At 36.5% G+C, this 27,298-nt stretch overlaps 1 long non-coding RNA gene across 1 annotated transcript; it reads left to right on the forward strand.

The window, feature by feature from the left end:
* Positions 1-313: 313 nt before the first annotated feature.
* Positions 314-21,906, forward strand: LOC135293771 (uncharacterized). Its single transcript, XR_010355867.1, has 4 exons — positions 314-449; positions 8,234-8,321; positions 19,312-19,436; positions 21,722-21,906. It is a non-coding gene; the product is annotated as an uncharacterized LOC135293771 (long non-coding RNA).
* The last annotated feature ends 5,392 nt before the right edge of the window (positions 21,907-27,298 follow it).

Genomic DNA, 27,298 nt, shown 5'->3' on the forward strand with positions numbered 1-27,298 from the left:
AGCTGAGACTGAGGCCAGCTGGATTGCACCTAAAATTATGTGCTTAACCACTTCAGTTCGGGCATTCTGAGTCATACTCTGAATCACCCTGTGCAGTACCCTGCACATTGCATTCTATAGAGATTAAAAAAACCTTAAAACTTAATTGTTCAGCTTTTAAATACTTAAAGTCAGGGCAAATATATCAACATCTGCGTAATCTTGCGTAGGTGGCATTTATTCACTTTCCCATAGAGGCCATAGCTTTGATGGTATCACCAAGGAAGTGGGAGCAGAGGAAATGAGGCGCTTCATCACATTTATTTGAGTCCCCAGGAGATTTGCACCTTCCAAACAAAAGACATCTGAGAGGAGGGTTGTGGCTGACAGTGGTCTCTGTGGTGCCAGGGCTGCGGTACAATCCACAGACACAGGCATGAGTAGCTGTATGGATTCACCACTGTGACCATGTAGGCAGTGACATTCATGGTTTTGTAAGCTCAGTAGGGGTTGACTTTTTTGACTTTTTTTTTCACATTATATATATATATATATATATTCAGTATTGTTGGTTTCATTTTGTCATTTCAAAAAAATCATTTCAAAAATTCTATCAACAGCTGAAATACTTACTTAGTGAGGTTTCCCAAACTGGGATAACTGGAAAAAAAAAATCAAATTCAAATAAATTACTATGGAAACAAAGAGCATTTAGACAGGATAAAATCTATAAACATGGAAGCTGTTTGAAATATGGCCAGGCATTAATTTGAAAAAAACACCCTGTAACAGTGAGTCAATTAAAAGAAAAGATCAATGCAATTTGAGAGCTAAATATGTATATGTGTGATTGCATGTCTGCATTAAACATAATTGTTATTAATAAGTGAGATATTTTATAATAAATGCCACATGTAGTTAATTGCAAGCAGAAATCACAGAATGTGGAAGGGTAATATTAAACTGACAGTTCCATTAACCTCAGCAGGTCTCCCACTTACATGGGTGCACAGTCTGCTCAAGGGCAAGGGTGTATATAGAGTTGTTTCTTATCTCACGTAGTATCAATTGAAGGAAAACTGGAAACTATTAGCAGTCTAACTGGGAGTACAACAGTCTCCTTGTATACAGAAGTAGAGAATTATTTAAAGGAAATAATGATTCTGTACTCATTAGGCATAAAAGCAGATTTCAGATAAGGAATTTTGAACATTGTGAAACAATTACATATCCGTATCTAGGACAGCACTAAAGTTACACATTTACTAAGAAAGGTGAGAACAACCAGGGTTAATTTCAGTGGTGTATCTTTCACTTTCAGTTTAAAGGTGTTTAGAAAATACTTCATTTTATGAACAACGAAGATCAAAGGTATCAAAGTGTTTTAATGCACTAGGTTCTTTTTCACCCCTCAGGAGAGCAACTTTCACTTCTGATTTATGGTACACATTAAATTAGCTTGGTAGTAGTCTCCATTAATCCCCTTGTCTATATATATGTCTAGATCCCAAAACCACCAAGTAATTTTGTGTGACTGGCAAGCTTTGCTCAGGAGAAACTCTGGTCAGGGAAAGTGCATTGCAGGTCACTACTGACCTAAACTAGCAGAGAAAAGCTCAGTGTTTGCCTATACCTAGTAAGAGTCTAAGTGGAAAAAGGAGTGACTGACCAGCAACCCCTGCATTCACCACAGAGCTTCTGACAATAGCTCACTGTATTTTCCCTGAAGTCTCTTGACATTCCAGTTAATTTCAGTAACTCATGCTGACATAATAAGAGCAAATTGCTTCAAGACACATTCATAAAGCAATACACTTCTGCTCTCTTTTAGGTTTTGTTACTTTTGATACTGGCATAATGTATCCAAGTATCTGCTATTCATAAAACAAGTGTAGCTGACGTCACCTAGTGTCATCGTGAAATTACTTTGTTATTTTTATTCATGATTGTGCATATTGTATCTTTATTTATCTGTAATCTTTCAAGATCTCTTTCATTTTCCAGTAGAGGGAAAGTATGCTTTATGGGTTTGTGAGTTTTCTCTTGCAGACTTATGGCAGAAAGGGTTTGGTAGAGCAGAATTTTCCATCTACCTTTCTTGAAAACTGAGACATTTTGGAGTAGTTTCTCTAGACATAAATTTTCAAGTTCAACTGCATTTAAATATTAATTATTCACTAGTTGCTATAGTTCAACCAGGTTTGTGAACCACATTTATTCTTAACTGAACAACCCCAGTGAAAATCAAAAACTTATAGATACTAAAGAATTTGGCTTGTTTCTAGTATTGTGTGTGTCTTCTTTTTCAGAAAATATTTGTCTATTTCAAGTGTTTGCCAATGTAAAAGATGCTAATCTTCACTAGGCTTGGAAAGCTTCTCTGTCCTTCAAGTGGCTCTACTAATCTTATTATGCAGGTGAAGGAGCCATTGCCAGACAAGAGGGGTTTTTAGAAAATCCATATTTCAGCACAGCAGCCTAAGCCATGTCTTCAGGGCAGCTTCTGAACATGGAGCCATCCTCGTTGCACAGAGGACAGACAAGCAGCCCTGCACAGTTTGCATGTCTTGCTCCTAATTGTTTGGCTTTAATCAGCCCTTGCCCTTGAGTATGTTTTGTCAATATAAAATATTGGGTTCTCTCCATAAAGAGAATTATTGAAGATACTAAGCTTGTCTTGCAGTCAATTTACGAGAGAAAATGTCTCTCTTCCTCTGCTGCAAAGGGCAGAGAGAGGCAGATAATTTATACAGGATCACTTCCTGGCTTTGGATACAGAGAATATGGATGTGAGAGAATCTCTGTCAAGTTCATCTCTTTAGGGCTAGAACCTAAATGTCAGAAAGATTTGGTTTGGTTAGTAGTTTGGGTTTTGTCACAAACAAGCACTATAGTAGGAGGTGTAATAATAAAGTTAATACTTTTTTTGAAGTTAACCCATTTGCTAAATAGTCAAAAGAGTTCTAAAGGGCCTCTCCATCATAGTAATAGAGAAAAGAATTCCAGAGACACCTACTTATTTTTGGTAGCAAAAGCCTGCTATTCTTTCCACCAGAGAGGGACTGGTTATCTTAAATCTCATTATTTTCCAGTTTCTACATGTTGGTAGATTGCATCTTTTCTTCTTTGGTGGAAGGCAAACAGAAGAATATGATGCTTACAAAATGTCAGATAAGGTTTTATTTCTTGTGTCCTGTAAAAATAAATAGATAAGCTAAAAAGTATGTTTCAGTACTGACTAAACAGATGGGAATTTAGTCTAATACCTGCTGCTCCAGTATCATGACAAGTCTGTTGTTTTTTTAAAATATATTTACAGCTGACCTGTGCTTGCCTACAGACAGAGCTTGGTCTGTCAACACCAGTAATAATGAACACAGCCACGAGTTTGTTTGGGGGCACAGCTGTTGAAATGCTCATGTTGCCACTGGTATGCACCATGTGTAGTGAAAAAGCTACACGAGCACACAGACGGAAGTCTGAAGGAAACCAGTCACACAATGTAGTGACACAAAGGGAAAAACACTCCATTCAGCTGGACGGAGAAACAGCACACCATAGACACTGCCAAGAGGCTAAACACTGAAAATATTTTATGTAATTCCAGCAAGGATAGTCCCTGGAAAATCACATGCAGATCTGGCAAAAGGATCATTTTACCCTCCTTATCCCTAAAATTTGCGGATGACATACTATTAATAGTGTTTGACAAGTGTCGGAGAGAAACTGAACTATTATATCACTGGTCATTCACCTAAGAAAGGAACACTCATAACTCCATCTTTGTCTCTTTTTTGAGCAAAGATAAGCACAAAAAGCAGCTTTATCCATGCAAAAAGGACATATGTATCTGTCAACCACGTAAATTGATAAATATCTCAGGTAAGGTATGTATCCCACTAGTAACAGTTTTACTCTAAGAATTTCACAGATATTACAGGTGCTTTTGAAATACAGTCTGATAATTAACTTCACTGTTTCTAAGAATTCTGAATTTACAGGCAAAGTGTGCATGAAAAGCAAAAGTTAAATTCAAAACTATGTACTTTTTAAAACACATCTCTCTGTTTTCTGGTTTCTTTCTATTTCTTCAGATCTTGAAGTCTTCATATTAAATTTCCCACACATTTTATCCCAGTTTTTCCGGAAAGAATACATGTTGAGATTTGCAAACTATTTCCAAACCCTAGAAATAAGTAGGAAAATAGCAAATAAATTAAGACTCTGAAGTATTATATAAGGATAAATTAAACAAGATGCACCAGACTACAATAACTGAAAGTCAGTCCTTGTGGTACTCCAGGTCTCTCATATGCTTTGGTAATTGCCAGGAGTTTCCTATATGAGTAACAATAATATGTGTAGGCACTCCACAAGACATAAGAAATTATATTTAAAAAGGCGTATTTTTTAATCCAGTACCCAACATCAAGCAATTGTAAAAATATAACAAACCTGGTAGAACATATTGATGTGACATGAAATAGTGTAATGATGGAGGAAGAACAGACAAATTACTTTTAATATTGATGTAAGGTTTGACAGCTATATTATTAGAACTGTTTAAGCCCATTGCTTAGATACTTCCTTTGTTACATATCTAGCTTGGTTTTAAAATTTAGGGAAATTTAGATATGCAGCTTTCTTATATAATGGAAAAAAAATAACCAAGATTGTACCTGTACTAAAGCTGTCACCAGTTGTAGCATTTTTGATAGAAACTTGACCAATTGAACCCTTATATTTGAGCATGGCAATGCAGTACAGTATATTAATACATATAATATGCTAGTCAGGATTGCTGCTGTTCAAAAGAGAAAATCTAATACATTGCCAGGAAATTCTATCCTTGCTAACTGATTAACCTTTAGGTTCCACTTCCTCTCTTCTCGTTGATTGAGTGATATTTTGTGAAGCACCTACAGCTTCATGCTATACAAAATGGAGAATTGTTAAGGTACACCTCTTTCTTTTTTGATTAATTGAAAAAAAAAAATTAAAAAAGAAACTGCTTACCAGCATATATAACCAATCACGTTAAAAAGAATTATATTTATAAATGCAAATTAGACATGAGACAAAGAAAGACAGAATAATGATAATTATCATAATGCCTCAAAATACTTATACATTAAACAAAACAAGGCACAAGTAAAATTATTTAGGTGGTAGTAATATGGGGATACCTTAACAATCCAGAAAGCACATGGACACACAAGAGTTGAAAATATGTCCTTTTTGATGTACCTTCAGAATATAATCAGCTGCAATTCTTTTCTCAAGTCCGTTTAATCAGAAATGATTTTTCATAGCCTAAAGTCTAAAAGAAATCATCATACCAACTGCTGAGTTTTCTAAAGTGCAACTGGACTGCCTAAGGGGGGGAAGAATAATGTGCTCCAGTGGAGCAAATTCTAAAATATTTTATGGCAGATGGAGTTTTCTCTGGAACAACTAAAGTACAGATTTAATTTTATTTTAAATGTGTGCTCTTTTTAATTATTATATTTCTATACTGTTAGTCCTTCCTTGTGAAAAGGACATAGAAAAGATTTTAATTCAGTGTTAGAATGCAAAACATATCAACCCTTACTGAGAGACTGCAGCATTTTTTAGAGTTAATACTGCCTGTGACTTCTACTTTAAAACTCAATTCCATTTCATATATCTTTGCCAAAATAAAATCTTGAGATGAAAACATCATTATTATTAGAATTCCTGTCACTATTATTATCAATATTACGAGAAAGGGGATTTCAAGACGAGTTCTGCTATTTTTCTGAATTGGGCAAGATTTCAAGATTGGGCAAGTATGGCAAAGATTTTTCTTTACCTGCACTTTGTAGAGGAAAGAAGTCCATCTTATTTCATTTTTACAAAAATATCCCTAAGTTTGTTTTAATAGAAGTTGCTTTTTCTGTGCTGAATATAGCATGTATAAAGAGGTGGCATAAAAAAAATTGGTTTGCACATTTGCAAAATTTTGGAACAATCTTCTCTTTGACATTCCCTGGAATTTTAATGCTAAGATTTGAAAACGTAATAGTCATTAAGTACACTGTTTTGCATTCAATTATATAAAATAGCTTAGAGTTAAGAAAGGGTGAATAATCTTCCAGTATTTTTCTCTCATAAGTAGGTTCTGCCTCTGTATCTCATGGGTGGGCTATTAACTGTCTTCAGTGACTTGCAACCTGGATTCATTGAAATGTACTTTATTTATTCACACCTCATAACACCCATCTTCACACCACCGTGAAAGAGGTGGTAATAGAGCCGTGGGACCACCACTTGAGGTAGCTTGTGCCCAGGCTGTAGGAGGTTATTCAGAGAATTCCTAAGAAACAGCTGAGGCACAGCCTGGCATCTGCTCAGTGGTGTTCCTGCAGGAAGGCAGCAGGGGAACTAAAGGCAGCAAGGTGGTGGGGTTAATGTTTAGGGCTTGGAGAGGCATAAACACCACTACAGGGTTTCAGCTGTTTTACTGAGACTGGCCAAACTGATGAGCCCTCTACTATGGAACTGCCACTGCCAGTCACGGACTGTAAGCTTTCTACCGAGTTTGGAAGACCTCAGAACTGATACTTGCCAGGTATCATATATATGAAACTTTATTCAGCTGCCTACTCTCTCTGTGATTTGATTTAGTTGACAGCAATTTCTTTAATTGACCAGGTGTCCACAGCTAATTTGTTTTGCTTTTTTCTAACTCTGTGTGATTTAAAACTCATAATTTTATGCATATAGAAATAGTGGGGAATTATTTTATGTAGAATGAGATATTTATAATTCTCTCCAATTTAATGTGGAGAAAGGCAGGTTTGGCACAACAGTAGAAGTCTTGGGAAGGGGAAACAGGAAATGCGGTATAGGGAGGACTAGGCATGGTTTGATCAAAGATAAGGAAGATGCTTGCCATGAGAAATCTCACATGTATAAACCACTCACCTATAATCAGCTAAAGAAATGCAGACCTGGTAGTAAAAGAAACTAGTTTTAGAGGTAATAAAGAAATCATAACACTGCTATCTACTGTGCATGAGACATCATATAGAACAAATTCAGATGTAGTTTTCAAATGTAAGTCTCCAAAACAATGAATAAGATTAATGAAAATAAGAAAATGTCCAATGCATTTCTCTGAATTTGAAAAATATATAAAAAGTATGTTAGAGAAATTTTAAAATAACAACAACAAAAAAATCCACCCCTACATGGAACCAAAGCTGATGAGAAAGAAAATTGTCAAAATGAACACTATATTGCACCATTCAAAGAGCTAGATGCTCAAAAATTGCTCAAAACACTTCCCATTGCCACCACCAGAGTGAAACCACCTGCCTTAAGGACCTAAAGGAGAATGAGAAATATGAGCATTACACCATGAATAGCTGAAAAATTACAGCATGTGCACAACAGATTTAACTTCATTGTTGCTTATTCTCTTTCTGTAAGAAAATATTTCAGTTATGTTATTATGCTACTTTTATATAAATGTCATGGTTTAGGAATGGTTTATAGCTCCCACTGAAACTGTGTTCCTCTCACTCACTCTCTCCCTCTCCCTCCCCTGCGGTGGTCTGGAGAGAATTGGAGGCATAAAAAGTAAAGATTGCAGGTTGAGATAAAAAACAACTTACTGGAAACAGCAGTGAGACAAGAAAATGAACGGTAAAGGCAACTATACTAATGACAGAAGGTACAAGAAAGAAACAAATGGTTCTCACAGAAGCAATACCGGGTCAGTCCCTCCATCATACTGGGCCAACTCAGAAGGGACCTCTTCTCCCTGGAATAAACTCCCCATCACCCCCAACTCCAGCAATGACATAGAGTAGTACAGAATAACCTCCAGGTAGCAGCCATGTCCCCTCCTGGCTACTGCAAAATCAGCCCTATCCAGGCCATACAATAAAATATGCTGTATATTTATGTCAATATTTTGAGCATAGCTCTGCAGATCCATTGATTGTGGTGAGAGATACATAAAAAGCAACCTGATTCCCTGTACTCAAGAGGCCAACAGGTACTTTTTAAAATCTGAATTATTTCTGCCTTTAGCTAGCTAGCAGATGTGTAGTTCTTTCCTCCTGAAGTGTGATGTGTGGATTCTTGCCTTTCATGTTTGTGGAAAGGAAAACATTGTATGCCAGTCTGTCTCACTGTATTTCTAATAAACTACCCACAAATATAAGAAACATAATTTACAATGACAAGGAAATTAACTTCTTTTTCTTGTTTGCTTTTTTTTTAGTTTGAGCACGGATCAAAAGTCAAATGGAGTCATTCAGGATAATGATCCTTCTCAGGGGCAAAATTCACTGCAGTTACTTAAAGACCAGGTAATTATGCTTGAAAAAGCATAGCATGAATTTCAGCCCCCAGTTCAACAGCAAGTCCCAGAGCAACACTGCAGCCCCTGTGCTATCACAACTTAAATCTATAAGCCAAGGAGCTATTACAGTCTCTTCCATGACACTTTAGAAATTTTCATTTATTTTCTTGTCTGTAAACCTACAAAATTGGCAGTCAACTTCTCCCTTTCTCCTTACTAGCCATGCTACTGTGAAGTATATTGGTAAAATATGTAGTATAGTCTGTGTTGAAATGCAATTTTTTAAAATAAATGTAAAATCTTATAAGATCTTATAAGAGTGGGTATAATATTCTAATTTAAAAAAATCTGAAATGTTCTAAGATTCATTAAGAAAACTGGAAAGAGAGTTTGTTTTGAGCTAAGATTGGGGGTTTTTTCTAATAAAGATATTCCACAAAGAGGACTAATGTTCTCTAACTTAATTTCTGTGACCACTTCTCTTAAATGACTGTATTGGAGCTCCAAATTCATAGCCCTAGGTAGATGGTAATCTTAAACAGTCAGCCTTCTCTTGGACTTTAGCCCACAGTAAATTAGTCATAAATAAGAACTACCATGAATATAGCTCAAAGTGACTACCTTTGAGATTCTTGAAAAGATAAATAAATGTCTGAAAGTTTAAAAACACATTAAAGGATATCAAGTTTGCTGAAAACTGTGAAAAAATACATGCCTTTATTGCATTTTTATGTCAATAATTTTTTACAGTTTTTAAAAGTCTGTCATGCAAGTCATCTAGAATAACTGCTTCTAAGTAAGTTATCAGAGAATAATAATTTGTTTCTCTCCAGTGCCATATGTTACCCTTCTAACTAGCCACAATGAAGCAGACTGAGAATAGACAGTTATAAATATCCTGCAGAGTATCTCATTCCACCGTCGTCTCTCTAAATGAAGGACAGAGCTCTTATAATTGGGGAGTGTAACCTCTAGAAAAAGAGGCAAAACACATTCCCTCAGGTAACTCCGACCCTGTTATTCAATCACTGAAATGAGGCAATATAACTTTCAAAGCACCTTTGTACCTGGCAACAACAGCATCACTTTCCAGCAGGAAACAGCAAGCTTTAAAATGTGCTGGTTAACGTGTGAACACATTAGCATGAAATGACGCTTGTGGAAAAGTGACTAACTGGAAAGATACAGTAAATTTTAATATAAACTTAGCACTTCAGCTCCATAACAGCAGACCTTCCAAGATGACATTGTTTTCCTATAAAGATCACAACAGAAATCTACAGCCTAATCCTGTTTTGCACAGAAAATATGTCACCTCTGAACTGGAAAAGTAACCATATTGTATCACTGAAATAAGGGTAAATCAAGGACAGAAATATATTGTTTTGACTAAAACAAACAAGAGACTATCTCAAACAATGAGATAGCTATCTATATCCATGCCTTGATGTGACCAGTGAAGGTCAGCTTTGTGAGTCCTTCTTGAGGTTTATCTCAGATTGTGGTCTGAGGTTAACACTAGCTTGTCTCTGTTCAGATTTTACATGGAGATCACAATCTTTATTTAGCTTCCCTGAGCTAAAAACACCCTTATTTTTGCCACAAACACTGTCTTAAGCAGTGTTTTTCATTTATCTGAGCTGTCCTTGTGTCTTCAACAGCCATAGAGAAAACTAGTTTCCTGAATTTTTGATCTTTATCTGGTGAACAGCAATAACATTACATCATGCACATTTTTATATCCGAAATTAGAATGTGGTAGGACCCCACATACCCCAAACCAGGAATTATTCTCAGTGCCAGATGACTGAAGAATGTGAATGTAGAGGGAATGTCAAGGTTATTTCCCTGACCATATATCCTTTTTTGGAGTGAATCCAGAGGAGGCCAAGAAAAATGATCAGAAGGCTGAAGCACCCCTCCTATGAAGACAGGGTGAGACAGATGGGGTTGTTCAGACTCAAGAAGAGAAGGCTCTGGGGATGTCTTAGAGCAGCCTTCCTGGTGGCTGCAACAAAGTTGGAGAGGGACTTTTTCCATGGGCAGGTAGTAATTGGAAAGGGGGAATGGCTTTAAACTGAATGAGGGTAGATTTAGATTAGATAGAAGAAGTCTATTACAATAAGGATGGTAAAATTCTGGAACAGGTTGCCCAGAGAGGTGATGGATACCTCATCGCTGGAAATATTCAAATTCAGATTGGATGTGGTTCTAAGAAACCTGATGTACTTGAAAGTGTCCCTGCTCATTGCAGTGGGGTTGGACAAGATGCTCCCTTCCAAACCCTTCTAAACCCACTGGCCGGTGTTGGAACACCAGTACAACCATTCTGGTTTTTGAGGTGAAGACTTTTAAGAAGAAGAAAATAAAAAATGCTGGGTGTGGAGTTCCTCTTATCTAAGTTCAGTCATTTGCAACTTAGGCATTTGGCTTAAAGCTGGTTGCCTAGACTTCTATAATAAAGTGAAAAGTAGAATTATTTCAGAAGAATATATATAAAGATATTTAGGATAGAGAGGACCAGAATTTTGGAGGATTGTCCATTTCTCCATCTCTATGCTCCATCTAGACAAACCTAATTTTTATCTGAATTATAATCTGGTTTCAGGCAAATCTGCATTAGACCTAAACGACAAAAGAAAAAAAAAATAAAGTATGCAGGTGTCTCCATGTTCATTTCATTCCTGTTCTGGGATCCTCTTTTTCAATGTAAAAGGCAATACGCAAAGATTGGCATTATGTTTGTCAGTATTTCTACGATACTGCTTTTTTTTTTGGTAGACTATTTTTTCTTTTTGACAAAGCAAAGTGAAAGCACTAGTTAGCTGGATACAGTGTCCCTTGAAAAGTAACATAATGTTAGAGTGTGACAATTTTGCTTTCAAAACTTCAGACTCAATAGGGTCTAATACTCTTACCAGTCCAAGAGCTGCATGTCTATTTGACATGATTGTCAAATTAAAATAATTTTTCCTGACAGCTAAATTAAGAACAAATAAATTACAATTTAATTCATAACTTTTTCCATTTGGGAGATGATCATGAGAGCCTGTGCCCACAACCTGTCAGACAAGCTTACCTCAGAAAGTGGCTAAAACACACACCCCCACAAACAAAATCTGTAGATCAGATAAAACAAAACACCCTTTCATAACAATGCAGAAGAGGTCCTAGGAAAGAGATTTTAGAGCTCTCTACTGATTGCTGTGAATTAAACATAGGCTTTGTCATATAAACAGAATTTCAAAATAATTGGCACCTATTAAACACTTCAAGAGGTTTCTTAAAGTGGTAAGTAGATGGAGCTGAGCTAAAATGAAGATGAGTCCAAATTAGGGAATTTATATCTTGTGAAGACTTCAGGAATAGCAAGTACCTAGTGGGCTGAAGTTATTTAATAGGTTTATATAGCTCAAACTCAAACATATGGACTCCCCAACATGAAATGTTGGCTGAAGTGTGAAGTATTTCTCAAATCTGACTCTACTCATCCACATTTTCTGGGCAAAATTATTTTAACCTGAATTCTGGCTGTTTTCAGGCAGCACGTATCATATTCCAAGCTTTTAAGAAAGAACTTCCAGTGATCCCCTTTCTCTGACAGTGGACCCCTGATACTCCTGAGGGCACTAGAAGAAAAATGGGATGGGTAGATGAGGCAGGCAAAGCAAAAACTGGTATCCGTGTGCTGCATCTGCAGCAAGTGAATTGCATCTTAATGTCAGATTTACAGGGAATGGAAATGTAAGAATAAGGCTTGAGTTATTCCAGGCCTGGACTGAACAGCTTCCCACCAAGCAAGAAATACAGCAAAAATGGCTGCTTCTGAATTTCACTAGAGTAGTTACCCTAATGTCTTGAGTGGCAACAGGAAACTGTGACTTTCTCTTTTGTCACAGAACCTGAGCACCCGTGCTGGTATAATACCCTGAAAGAACAAGCTTCTTCAGATGTCCTTGTTTCAAACAGGGCTTTGCTCTAAGCTTGACTTCCTTTCCAACTGCTGTGCCTTACCTTCAGTTACCTATCCTGGAGCCTGCTCAAGGAAATGGGATATCCTTCCATTTTCACAACAGAGTAGTTATTGAGATTTTTTTTTTACAGGATTCACCTTGATTTTACAGGATTCACACCGAAACATCCTGAGCCTTTTAATTTTTTTAAATTTTTTTATTAAGCTATTGCCACTACCCCAGGCTCTTCTTCAGCATCTGGAACATTTAAATTAAACAAAAAAATCTAAGATATTTTCTGTAAATTATATGTCATCATAATTACTAGATAAACTTTGATGGCTCATACTATGAGTGGAGGTATTTTTTAATGATCACTATGATTTATTATTTCTTTTAAATTTATGAGAAATAAATCTATTACAATAAAATGTAATATATACTGGCAGAAATCTACCTACACTTTTAAAATTGCTGGGGCTTATGCTAGAGACCATTTCATATCTGATCTAATTATATATAACTTAATTTAAACTGCATGCTGCAGGTGAAACTACAGGAATGCAGCAGCTTTCCAACATCACCTCTCCAGTATGACCTTAAACAGGTGAAGGTCTCTAAGAAGTGACTTTCCCTGGAGTGCTCTCTCCTCCCCCAAAGCATAGCTTCAATTTCTCAAGGACATTCTCTAAGAACTTTTATATTTCAGGAACATATAATATTTTTCTGTGGGCATGCCTAATTTCCTCTCACAATTCCCAGCAATCTGGACAGACTACAGCTTACTGTTAAAGATAGGGGGCTGTGCCTCCCACCTAAGCAAACTTTGATGGATTACATCAGGAGACTTTGCATGGGACAGTTACATGCAAAACAGCACCTGGAAAACAGGGTGAATGAATAAAACAAATATCCTTTTGTATGAGTAAGAAGCTCCTGTGCACAAGAGGCGGCAGTTCCATAATTTGTAGGACATTTCTGGGAGAACAGTTAACATCTGGCAGACAAATACCCCAGCTGTCACTCCTGATTCAGTTGCAGGACTTCACAGAGTGGACATGCTGCCCAGGACCAGCTTTGATGATGGTTCATGCCTCAGTGCAAACCAAACAGATTAGTACCATAAAACTCATCCCACAGAAGTGCTCAGATTGCTGAAAACTCCTACCTAGCTATGAAATTAGGGACAAGTTTTAATGATGGATTTGGCAGTGCTGGGTTGATAGTTGGACTTCATGATCTTAAAGGTCTTTTCCAATATAAATTATTCTGTGATTGAATAAATAGAGTCATTGAGAGGTCCTTTTTGCCAGTAATAAGATTTTGAGTCTAACAGCTGAAAAACTGAGATGCCAGGGCTGGGCTGTGGTAATTTTCCTTGCATGAAGGTTCAAACTTTGTGGAGAAGTGTGTGTTTATGGGAAGCTTGGGGAGGATATACCCTAAACTCTTCATCCCAGCTCTACCTGTAATTCCTACTGCTGGTCTTCCTTTAGAAGTCTTAACCAAAACTAGACCACAGCCATTCATTCTTTTGGCAGCACACACTGCTGGGCAGCTGAGAAACCTCTATGCAAATTGTTCCAAAAAGAAGAGGAGTTAGGGTATCAAAAATGTGAGACACTTTAAAGGAATAACCCTGCAGCATCTTTATCTAAATGAAAAAAATGAATGGGTGTTTTGATTTTGCTTTTTCAATGCCTTTTTGCCCCATCCATAATACCTGCAAATTCCTTACATACATTTTGACCTTCAGAATCTGTAAGATTTAGTGTTATAGAAGAGCACTTGACAAAATTATTATTTTATTTTAAATAACATCTACAACCACAAATAAAACAGGATAAAATAAAATTAAATTAAGAGCCCACACCACTCAAAATATGGAATTACAGTCCTATAGAATAAAATTATATATTATCCTATTATCATAAGGGAAGTCCAGGCTATCAGCTACTAGATGATATTAGCTGGTAGCTATCACAAGGCTATTATTAAAAAATATATACAAAGTAAGCAAATGAAACTAAGCTTGAATATCATGAAGACTGACTTTCAAATCTTAATTATCTCTTTTTAATGCAGGATTTGCTTTCCAAACTACTTTTTTCTTAATTAAGCCAAGAAAACCTGCATTTCTTTTCTGGACTACTGCACTGCAATGCTTTAGTACCTCTTGGTCATATTATAAATGCTATAGACACATTCCACAGTGCAAGTCTATGACTGGTTTGACTTGAAATATATATACATAATTTTAGAAAATCTTAGCATATCCCTTTTTCTCTTTTGTCTCACAGTATTTTAATTTATTCAGTGGGATTTTTAATTAGTGCCAAGTGATTTTCCATGATCACAAGCTAAAAAATCATTCAGGAAAAGAAAAATCTACTAGGTGGCAACTCTGAGAGTACTTTCATAAATACAAATCATATTCTCCCTGTGTTATCAAGCTACATCCTAGATGATAAATTCAATGTCTTTCACACATAACAAAAAGTCTTCCAGCTCAGCAATTCTACGTGAGCCTATGATGTCTGTGACCTCTGAAAATACTTGTTTCTGGCACAGCAAAAGAAAGACTTCTGGTCTAACTTTGGAGAAATGTCATAGGTGACAAGCATTGATTTTTTTAATGCTTCTGATACATTAAAATAAAACCAGGTTATTTCCAAAAATACAGATGCCATTTTCATACTTACTTTTGGTCTCTAGAAAAATAAACTGTAACTCAGGGGACCAGAATGAATCAGAAATTCCAAAAACTGAAACTGGTCCTGAACATGTACCTAGGAAGAAAGTAGAGCAAGAAAAACAGTTTAATCTCTCTACCAACTGCCATGAGACTTGCTTGTAGCAATGCATGTACCATAGCTGGGTACCAGTTCATGAAGGGTCTGTATCCAAAGGAAATTGGATAATTGGCTATCCCCTGCATTGACTAAATAGAAGAGTGAGGCAGAAAATTAGCTAATGCTTTAAGGTGAAAAATTGAGGATGGAGAGACAAGAGTCCAGTTTTTTGGTCCAGTCTTCTGAACCAAAGGTTCAGGTCTTCTGAACCAAATTCTCTTGAGGTTTCTGGCATAAGATTTTTGTCAAGGTAAGTTAGTCAGCTGCTTTGTACAGCAGCACAATATGCTGATCATGCTGCTTACCATTCTGTCCTATGGACTCAAGAAGTCAAGCATCCTATTCTGTCTTCATTTTAGGTAATGATAATCCACCACAAACTGATTTCTCTGGCCAGTTCCCTTGTTCCATCATTCACTTCTGTGAATCCTCCCCATGTCCCTTATTTGCCATTCTCATTATTTCAAGTGCCAGGCTGCTGTTCCTTGCTTCTACTCTCACTTTTACAGTGCAATTCAAGTCATCAAGCGCTGTTATGCCATAAGTCATTTGTGACTTCTGTAGTCAGCCACAGACAGAAAGTTGTCACAAGAGCAAGACTTTTTATTAGGAGTTAAATGAGGTTCTTTAAGACAATAGCTGAAAATAAAAAAGAAGGAAACACTCATGATGGTAGGCCTCAAAGCACTGGGCATGCAGCGAGACAGAAAATTCAGAAGATGGAGAAATGTGGCCCTAGCAATGAAATGAAACAAAGCTTATGGGAGAGAACAAAATGGATTGGAGGAACAGATTTGAAAACAGTGAACATGAGAAATGCAATTAGGCAGGGAAAATAGGGCTATGACCACTCCTTGCAAAGAATTGGCTTATGTGAAAGAGAAAAACAATATCCTGATCTATCTCTGCTTCTAAGCCACTTCAACTTTCAAATGACAACTTGAACTTTGAATTGAAGAGAGAACATTGCTACTTATGCTGCCTGACCTAATAAGTAAACACCACTCAGTAACAAGCTACAAGAATTAAATCAACTATGTAAAACCATATAGTTCAGTAGAGTAGCAGATTTGAGTAACTTCTACCTACAGTTAAAAATTTACATCTGAAAAGCCCAAACCTTCTCTTACAGTTATTTTTCCAGCCATAATTCTGTTTTCCAGTTATCTTCTGCACCAAAAATGACCATCCTTTAGATTAGCTCTGAGACAAAGGCTTAATCAAATTTTGAGGAACAAAGAAATGTCACTTATACAGCTGAAGTTCTCTGTGATAAAAATCAACAAGCCCACTGCATACATTGTAGAAACCTCAGCTTCTCAAAATGATAGGTATGAATATCCTTTGCAATGCAGACTTTTGTGCAACCTAAATCTAGGGCTTACAACTAGAGAGATGTCTTGCCTCCTTTTAAAAACTGTCTCTGTATTCTATTTTTTCCCCATTTCCTTAAATTGTTTTGGTGGTGTCATTGTCAGTTTTTCATTAAATCATTTGCTAGAATATCCCATGCTTCCATATCCTTTTCTCAGCCTTCAAATGTGAAATGAATTAGCTATTCACTAAGTGGAGAAAATGTCATTCTCTCAAATACTATCTTTCTTTTTGTGTTATATATATGTACATATATATATACACACACATATTTTTGTAAAGAAATCAAAACAAAAAAGAAAACTTTGACTTGAACTAATATGATTCTTCCAATTTTTAGGGAGTCCTTTGGGGCTTAATCTTGTTCCAGTTTAGTTGAATATTTTCTGGTTAGTTTATATTAATTAATTTTATCTTAATTACTAAAACAATATTAAAATCATATATTTCTCAAGTATTCACACGTGGTGGTTTCCAATGATTTAAACAGTGTTATCTGGTTTTGACTTAACCTTTTTCCCTTATAAGAGACAGCACATTTAAGAGAAAAAAGTATAATAAGCAGGATGCCTGCTAAGCATATTTTGCATCATTTACATCCAAGCTCCAGTATTTAAAATCAAGAGCTAAAAAGAGGATTAAAAAGGCTGTCCTCTATGAACACCAATCCAGAAACAGTGAGTAGTTTCCAGAAATAATCCTTACCTCCACTGTAGCCAGCTGGAGCCACAGGCAGACAGAGGAGATATCTTGGCTCTGGTGGCAACTTTCCCCCTGCATGAGTCCTCACAGTACAGAAGTGTCATAACCATGGTGAATGGCACCATATCATGTCTCCATTTTTTTACAATATGCTCCTTCAGTGAGGGAAGAAGGACAGCAAAAAACATGACTACTTTTGATCTGGTACCTTGAAAAATATCTTCAAAGTCCACCCACTGATAGGAACCTCCCTTAACGTCCAGTCCTTACTTAACACACTAGGTAAAACTTCTGGTTTCAATTGGCCTAATTTGTAATAGTTTGCATGTAAATGCTCTATTTTTGTGGGAATGGAGAAAATTACTGTGTTGTTGATATTGTCAGTACAAGATGTAAATAGTGATTCTGTGGATTGTACACAAAAGGCTGACCATTTTCTTTTCCAGTTCTAAATAAAATGTATGATTCCATAACACAGAGAATTTATCTCAATTTATAGAATGAAGGTATTGTACTCTCCACTGTCAACAACAATATTAATTTCATTGTTACTGTTTGAAAAATTATAACCACTCTTAATCTAGTACAAAAGGGTAACTGATCCACTTTCCCTATCCCTGTGTATATTGATAACTTTGTCCCCTGAGACTGAAGACATCCATCCAGATCCTTCCAGAACCACAACTCCTAAGTTTCCTGAGGTAAAATAATTTAATTTAGCATACTGTGAGAGCCATGGTTTAAAGAAACAGTCATAAAAACAAGGTTTTGTGCTTGGGTTTTAAAAAATACAGTGCAACACCTGTAATCACAAAAACCTCCCATGTGATTATTCTCTCCTCTGACCATGTAGGTAGGGACACAACAATCTCCTCTCTCCATATCTGCACAGAGACCAGCAGCAACCTCCAGGAGTTGTAGAAATGTAAGTCTGTTCCAGAACAACAGGAGAGAGAGAAAAAAAAGAACATTGTGTATCCTCTATGAGTGCTGTGAAATATGAACATGCTACTACAAGTTCTCTTTAGTATGCTATTTTTTCAAAGCTTGTTTCAGTCCAGTAATGAGCAAGAATCTTAATCTCATTTTCAAAATCCCAAGATATTTTTGTTTTGTTTTCCCTTAAGTCTACCAGAGCTTGTGGTTTTGGGTTGTGGTTGTTTTTATTTTGTAGTGGGTTGTTTTTCAATCTTGTAAGATGACTGTGCACAGTCTCTCCTCCCCTCCCAAGACCATATTAGTATTTATTTGTATCAGCAAACAGTATCAGTTCTCTGCACTACCGAGTGAGAAAGCTAATACTTCAGTAAATTGTTGCTGCCTCCTGTTACATCTGTTCTGTTCTGTTCACTAATTGCCTGTCACAACCACTGAGCCATGGTGCCAGCCATGCTGCCACTTCCTCTTTGGTCAGCTTGTCAGCTCCTATTAATCTGAGCCCTGTTGCTTTTTCCACAGCCAATGTTTTTTGCTCTCTGGATATAATGAAAATCTATTACTTTAGTGTTATATGAAAGTGACAAAATTATGATTCAAAAAAAAAAGTTAATGACTTCTTGCGTGAAAGTTGACAGTTTCCTACTGTTGCAGTAAATTGTTTTCTTTGATCCTGCTTCATTTTCAGGACTATATATAAATGTTTATGTATCTTTCAATCTGATGCAATATTATTAATGTTATTATTCATTATTAATCCTTGTTATTGCATTATATGGAAAGACATTTCTAGAATGAAACATTGTGAATGTGAAAAAAATATATCTGATCATAATTAGTGATATCTAGAATACAACAATTTTAAAAGAAGGTCATCTGATTTTTTTGGCAATTTTTATTAGCTTTTTTTCCTTAGGACTAAATGCAGTTGCTTTGAAACTGATCGATATTTGCTAGACCAGATAGTTTTTTGCAAAACTTTTATATTCTCCACAATTTAATTCAGTAGCCTGTAGTACAGAAGTGAAAGATCATACCTTAACAGATAAAGAATGAGAGCCATAGAATCAGGGAATCACTTACATTGGGCAAGATCTTTAAGACCATCGAGTCAAGGCATGTAAATTAACTGCTAAACCACATCTCATGCTTCATCTAAATGTCTTTTAAATACCTCCAGGTATGTTACCTCAGCTGCTTCCCTGGGTAAATTCTTCCAATGGTGGAAACTCTTTCCTGAAGAAAGATCACTGCCCTGCTCCTGCTGGCCATACCAGTTTTGATGCAGGCCAGGATGCCATTCTGGTAAGCAGGACACACACTGCCTCATATTCAGTTGCTGCGGACCAGCACCCCCAGCTCCTTCTCCCCAGTTTTCCAGCCACTCTTCCCTCAGTCTGAAGCACTGCACAGAGTTGTTGTGACCCAAGTGCAGGACCTGGCATTTTGCCTTGTTGAACTGTTCTTATTCCCAACAGGATTCCACAAGGTGAGGCATGGACAGTTACTTCTGGGCAGCTCAAATGTAGCAGAGCAACAGTGTACTCCCCTGAAATTGTTTGTCACTCATTAAGCTTTTAAAAAAATGTAGATATAATATGTCTCTTAAGGAAATGAGAGCTCAAGGTGACACATAAATTACAGAACTGAGAAACAGAGTGATGCTCTCACAAGCAATTAAAAGTAGTTATGGCAGTTCTTGCTTTTTTAGGATAAAATACCATTTTAGTTTTTAAATTATGCACAGGGGGAAAATAACAGAAATATCATTTCAGAATAATCAAAATCATTCTGCTGCACAAATTTCTGAGTGTGACTTCATATGGGAATCAAAGTCCTAAAGCTTCAGGGCTAAGCATATGCTCTCAGATTATACAGATCTGAAGGACACTTTCCCCAGGTTGGATAATTTGGCTGTCTATGCTATCAGCTCCTCGGAACAACCCGTCCTTGCTGTGGTCTTGATGAATTAGCATGCTTTCAAACAGTTCCTGGGTGCAGTTCAGGGGTTAGGATGGGTAAAAGACCTTTAACAAACCTGCTGACAGAGCAGAAGCTGCATGTTATATTTACAGGCAGGTTTATGCCTGTTTTGCCCTCCGTGCTGGAGAACAGCATGGAGCACCTTTATTTTATTAGCAGGCATTTATTCTCAAAGTCCTAATAGCAGAATGACAAGGCAAAGCCACCTCTCTGTTCACCCCATTTCTGTGAGCTGTGCCCAAAAACAGGAAGACCTGGCACTGGAGTTTTGGGATTCTTTGGTCTGTAGCAAACTCTCCAGAGCCTGTGAGAAGCCCTGGACCCACAGTAATCTGCCTGACAGGTTGACATTCAGGATGCTTTCCAGCCTGACATGGAAATGTAAGACCCGGGGAGTTACTCCGGATCAAAGCGTTTAGTCTTTTAGGAACATAATGACTTTAGGTTCCCTCTTTATTTGCTCAACAATAAAAACCCAAACATGTGAAAATTCTGCAGTTAGGTACCAAATACAAATGAGGCATTTTGCAGACTGGGAAACAGCTGCATGCCATTATTGCCAGTGGTCACGCCATTACTGACAAGGTTGGCATGGATTTTGATATTCTGCAACACCCAAAAAAAAAATAAATAAATAAAAGAAGAAGAGGGAAATTAATCCAAACCCCACAGCATTTATACTAATAAAATACAAATAAACATATCATAAATATTAACATCTGCATAATTTCATAATTACCTAACTTCTGTTTGAACTTCTGATGCAAAGGACATACACATATAAAGAAAAAAAGCATGCTGAAAAAAAACGAGCATTTTTTCAGAGACCTAGGAAGAAGTAAGGCTCATTACATAAGTAATGCATTCTCAATAAAGAATCCCATGAATGAAAACATGATGTAGTAAAGAAGAACAAGCTGCATGACATGACACTTCATTTCTGAAGGACCTGGGAAATCAATAACTAAGTCTGCGTAAAATTATTCACATCTCTTCAGAAAATATGACCTGAAGAATGAGTTGATGTGCATCACATTTTCTTTCAAGCAACAGGGATGTAAAATTTGTTGACAAGATCATTGATTTTTTTTCTCCTTTTAAAAATGAGATATTACGATGAATTTTTTCTGAAATATAACATCAGTGAAGTTATCATTGGGGTAAACTCATGCCTGTGCACTTACTTATTTAAATTGACATGTATATTCTTTTAAACCATTCCTTCATTCTGCTTTGCAAGTTGAAAAATAATTGCCTTATACTTGATTATTTCAGTTTCTATGCTCTTGTGCATTTTGAAAAGAAGAATCCCCAAATATTGTCTTTCCAATTTTGCTGGTTAAGCACTTAGATTGCCACAGGGCTGGACTGAAATTGTTCAGGACATGATGAGACTCTGGATTTCCCTGGGCTTTATCAGCCAGTCAGAATTCAGCCAATATATTAGAATGAAATGTCAATTACAACGCTCTTCAGTGTTACAAGTTTCTGAGGATGACTGGGAAATAAATGCATGATGGTTGGAGAAATTACTTTCTTTGTAGTTTAGCTGTAATAGTGGCAGCCAGCAAAGAGAGAAATCTTATTTTCTGTTCAATTTATTTAAGGGTCTCCACATCTGTGAAATGCTCAGACAACAAGACACGCTTCCCTAACCAGGCCAAGGTACCCAGCCAATTCCTACAGTAACAGCCCCTGCTAGTATTTTCAATACAATGTCTTTCTGTGTAAGAATTACTTCTTCTAGTAAAAAGAGAGCAATGCCTTTAATGCTAATTTCTCTTGCACAAATTGCTTCCACAATATTTATTCTCCCATTGAATTAACATTATCTTGGCTAGAAATTAGAATTTCTCTCTATTTTAATGAGATCTCTACAAAGACAAGGTCTTAATCTGGAATGACCTTACTACAACATCTCTTAATTGTTGATGGCAGCAAATGAAATGCAAGTGGACACAGAACAAATTGCTTCATTAACAGTATAGTCTATACCTGAGGAACTGTAACCCACATTTCCAATTCATGGACCAGTTCATTTAATCATTTATCTCCCACAATGAGATTATGCTGCTCGTGTAAGCTAACAGTATACTTACTTGTCACATTATGAGAATATGCTGTTTAGCAGTTTATAATAGGTATTATTAACCATTTAAAATATTGTCTTCACTTTCAAATACAGAAAGATCATAATATTTTAAAAGCATGTTGTATCTGAGAACGCATGAGAAGGCCACATCAACAACTGGATTTCCACTGAGAGATCCTTGCATTTATCAAGTGTCCTATTCAGAAGTTTGCTTTCTCACGTTGGCAGTAGGGCACCACAGGTCTTATTGAAAAATGAAAGTGTCAATGATAATAAAATTATCAGCTAAAAACTCACCCAAAGACTGGAAATGAAGTAACATTTGGGTTCAACGTCTGCTATTTAAATATTTGTTGTTGAAGTGTGAAAATTGCAATATTAAAGCTCTTCCTGGGATATTCAGCTATTTTGACTATTGAATGCATTTATGTGTGTGTTGCACTGTGCAGACTCATAAATTTAACTTTCTTTTAAAAGTAATTAAATAATGGTTCACCAAAACCAAAATGGCAAACATAGAAAATGGGAAATGACAGAATCAAGTTGTTTGCAGCTTCAGTTCAGCATCTTTGAACTTACATAAGTTCTTAAATAAAACTATGTAGACAATGGTGGCAAATCCAGAAAGGCTAGTTAGCTTTCATCTCAATGAAAAACCATATTTTCTTTTATTACTGTTTTGATTTTCATTCGGCATCCAGGCTGTGTAATGAACAAAGGACATATAAAAATGTGAGAACAATTAATATATTTTCGCATGACACAAAGGGTGAAACAAAAGGGTATATTTAATCTCAGTTGTGTGAGTAAAATATCTTTAAAAATAAAAGATAAAGGAAAAGGATGTTTTAAAAAGAAAATCTACCTCTAAATAAACAAATAATTCATTACTTCGGGGTAACTTTGGAGATGAAAAGATGTCATTTCAGGTCTTTTAAACTTGCAATCTGCACAAAGAGCACCTGATGCAAAGCATAGCTGATGAAAATAAATTATTCTTTGTGTGGAAAAACTACCAGAGAATGGGAGGGAAAGGAAAGGACAGACTAAGTATCTATGAAGATACTACTCTGCTCAACCATCCCCGTCTGACCATGATGAATCCAGAATTAACAAATCACCAGGAAGATCTGAAACCCCTATGTCCCCTACCAGTCCCTGCTGCACCCATACCAAAGTTGTGGTTTCAGCTGTTGTACTTCATCCAGGATCAAGGTCTGTGAGACCTGTGAACTTTCTCTACACCTGAGCACACAGAAAATTCAACAGAAGGCTTCTTGATGGCATGCTTCATTGTATGTGAACCTGTGGCTTTTCAGAGTCTAATAATTTTTTCCTAGTTAACTGTATTTTCATAAGCATAGAAGAAAAGCACCCTGACAAAGTAGTTTTCCTGCTCCTAAGCCCAAAGGCACTAGAATACTTCAAAGAAGCAAATTGTAACATTATTTTTAAAAGAAAAATGTTTTTCTTCTCCGAAAGTAATTTCCATTTTATATGACAGAGACATTTTTACTGAAGCATTAAAATAAAATAACTACTTCAAATATGGAAAAACTTATGCCAAAATTATTAGTGTTTGGAGAAGTTATAATAGGCTTATAATAAAAAATATTACAGCAAACTTTACTCATAATAATAGGTTCTTTCTTCTCTCCAAGCTCCACATAGGAAGCATCTTAGGATCTGAATATCCACTATGGTACTATTCTTTGTTTAAGACACTAATATTTGACATGTATAAAAATTCATGTGCCCTCAGTTTGATAGTTCAGACAGACCACTACTCACTGTCCTCTCTGGACTCAACACATCCTCTGAGACAAAATCAGGTGTTAGTGAGGGATAGTTTGCTCTAGTCTGCAGGACTGTAGCTTGTTGTGATAAGGTAATTAAAGGTTTGTGTTGTCCCACACCCCCTAGGATTATTCCAGGCACCTTTCAAGGCTCAAACACACTTATGTGCCATTATTACATTTTGAGACACTGAGGGATGTGCTCCTACCTTCTCTACATAAAAACCTTATAAGCAGACTGTGATATCTCCATCTTTATGTATTTCAAACCAAAATTATTTAGTTATTAAAGGTCTGTAGGGTCACAGGGCAACAGACGAGACCTGGACCAGCTGATAGATAACATTAACATGTCAAACACTTTTCAAAGGAGAAGGTTGCAGTGGGAGGTGGGTCATCCTGCACCACCCACCTTGGGACCCAACAAAATGAACCTCTGAGCAGGGACTTCAGTAGCATTAGCAGAGCCAGAACCAAACCTGCACCGATTTAGAGAATGCATCAATGGCAAGAATACTCATTTTTTATTTGATCAGACCTATGTGCATTGATTCAGAAAGCAAACATTTTAAAACGTCTCTGATTTTTTGAAACAATTCTGTTAGTGAGATCAAAGGCAGCATCAGTAATAAAGTTTAGCAGGAAAAATGTAGATGAGTAATTACACAAAAATCTATACACCTCCATGCAATCTCATTTGAAAACACTATGGACGACTTCTTGCAACGGACATCCCTCTCCATCTCTCTACTGGGGATAATAAACCTTGGAGATTAAATGAAGGAAAGAGGGAAATGAGCCATTTAGTTCTATTAAGTATTCTAACCTGACATGTATGGAATTATATGATAATTACTATTCAAAGGTAGAACATACCATATGGATAGGGCAGAAATGGTCAGGCAGTATCAAACTACAGTTCATTTCAAACTGGACTGTAATCTCTTAGCACTGCCAATTTTAACAATCTTGCCAAGTCACTGAGGAAGCTGAATCAACAAAAATGAGTTTTTGATTGATTAGGATTAAATCACGGTATTCCATTTTTCAAACACAGAGATATTGAGGTTATTTAAAGGTTATTAAATATATTCTTCTGTGTATATTTAAGCATCACCCTAATCTCATCAACATTATTCAAGAACAGATGTTTCTGAAATAGCTCAAGAAGATTTTGAAGTACAAACTGTTTATTTAATGATCAGTTAACACTCTGAAGGTCAAAACCCAAAAAGACAAATCCAAAATGCCACTATTTGCAGTTGATGGTGTGTCCTATTTCTATCACTGCTAGTAAACCAATACACTGTGAGCTTTACATTCATAATACAAATTCAAGTAACCAAAAATTTAAATCTTTAGAAGCAAAATCATGTAAAATGCCCCAAGCAATTTGCACAAAAGAGGGTTTACATACTGCAGGATGGGAGAATTTAGCCCTGTCTAAATAAGTGTCAAGTTGGTAAAGGCAGTTTCAGATAATAACCCTATCTCTGTGCATGTTATAAAATTTTTGTTAAATATTACAGTGATCCTCAGGTACAATAAGAAATTAATAAAAATAAAAATCAGAAGTGAATATGCAGAGGAGAAAATGTCTCATAAATGAAAAATTACCTAGAACTTATAGGCCTTGAGTCATTTCTCTAACAGCTGCAAAAATGTCAACAGCAGTAAAACATAAAAAGCCAGCAGTGATTTCATTAATAGTACTCAGCTACACTGCAGAGGGAATCAAGCTAACATACACTCGAAGGACAGCATTGCCTTTAAAATTCAAATACATGAATTGGAACTTTTCCGCAGCTTCAACTTACCTGCTGCTACCTACACAAATGAAGCTGGCCAACAGGAGATCATTAATCCGTGGTCCTTATGAATCTCTCATTTTCTCAGTGAGTAGAGAACAGCATGCTGGAGCACATTCTACTCACAGCAAGAGCATCACAGAGTCCAGAGACTCTGGAGGAATGATTGCTGATTATGCTAATTCTGCACTTAGAATATCAGTCGAAAAATATCCCCCACACCACTGCAGGTTGAGAGCTACTATATGTGTGTCCTTGAGGTTTTTGTTTTCCAGATATTAGTGGCTCCATTTTATAATTTAGCCTGTCTTTAAAGCAGTCTCTAAAAAAAAGAAAGCAAATATACTGTCTGTGAAAGAAAAAAGTCACTGTGGTTAAGATACTAAATGAGGTCTCAAAAAATTGGGTTAAATATTTAGATTTTCTCAAAGAAGCCTGGACTGACCCTAGACAAACCAAGAGAAGAAGTACAATAAAATCACTTAAGTGAGGCATGAGACCACTGTCTTGTCTATTTAATACCAAGCTCTCTGTACAAAGAGGTTGTCTTCTATTACCTGCAGGTGTGGTACTCATGTACCAGGGCATCACTGAGGACTTATTGGTGCTCCAGATTTATATTATAGCAAAGGTCAAGTAATGTTTTTGGATGCAATAAATTTAATGCTGTAATATCCAGACTGCCTGAAAGCAGTAGAAAGCTTACTGTTGTCATTTCACATAGTGAGAAAGAAGTGGATGAGACATGGGGCTGACTGCAGTGCTCTGGCCACACCTTTCCCATGCCTTTCCCCTGCTCTCTCATGTGACACTACAAATCCAATACGTTGATAGAGGCTAGAGTAATCAAAAAAGTTGAATACCTGAAGAACAGGAATCCTAGCACAGCTTGGAAGGATTTCTAATAGCTAAGATCTCATTAAAAGATAGGGTTTGCATGTAAAGCCAGACAATAGTGAGATAGGCCTCGTAGGCTGTGATTGACAGTGCACCTGCACTCTTCATCCACTAGAGACCTACAGGTTTATGGATCAGCAGCCAAGGACATGACACTGCTTAATTTTGAACTGCAGAAATGCAGCACGATACTACACTCTCATTCTCCTGTTTTTCTTACAGAACAGGTGACCTTATTCCATTAGGATATTGACGATGAATGCAGCAGTGTCAGATATTCCTACTGAAGTTAATTTTTGGAGAAAATCTGTGTCCTTCTAGGCAGGAGAAACTGTTGAATGTCAAGTTACATCTATAGCAAATACTGAGAAATTCAAGAGTCTTGTAGTGGCAGTTTGACAGGCAGAATGTACATTTCATTACATTTTAAAGGTATTAGAGTAGCTGAGATGTAATAATTGCCTTGCTATTTTATTTCTCAGTATTTTTGCTAAAACAGAATCACAATTTTGTAATCTATTTCAAACAGAAAATCAGGTCTCTAGCATTCTCTAAATATTAATTTTTACCAAAGAAAGAAAGCAATGTGAA

This window comes from Passer domesticus, chromosome 2 (genome assembly GCF_036417665.1).
Source record: "Passer domesticus isolate bPasDom1 chromosome 2, bPasDom1.hap1, whole genome shotgun sequence".
Classification (NCBI taxonomy): domain Eukaryota; kingdom Metazoa; phylum Chordata; class Aves; order Passeriformes; family Passeridae; genus Passer; species Passer domesticus.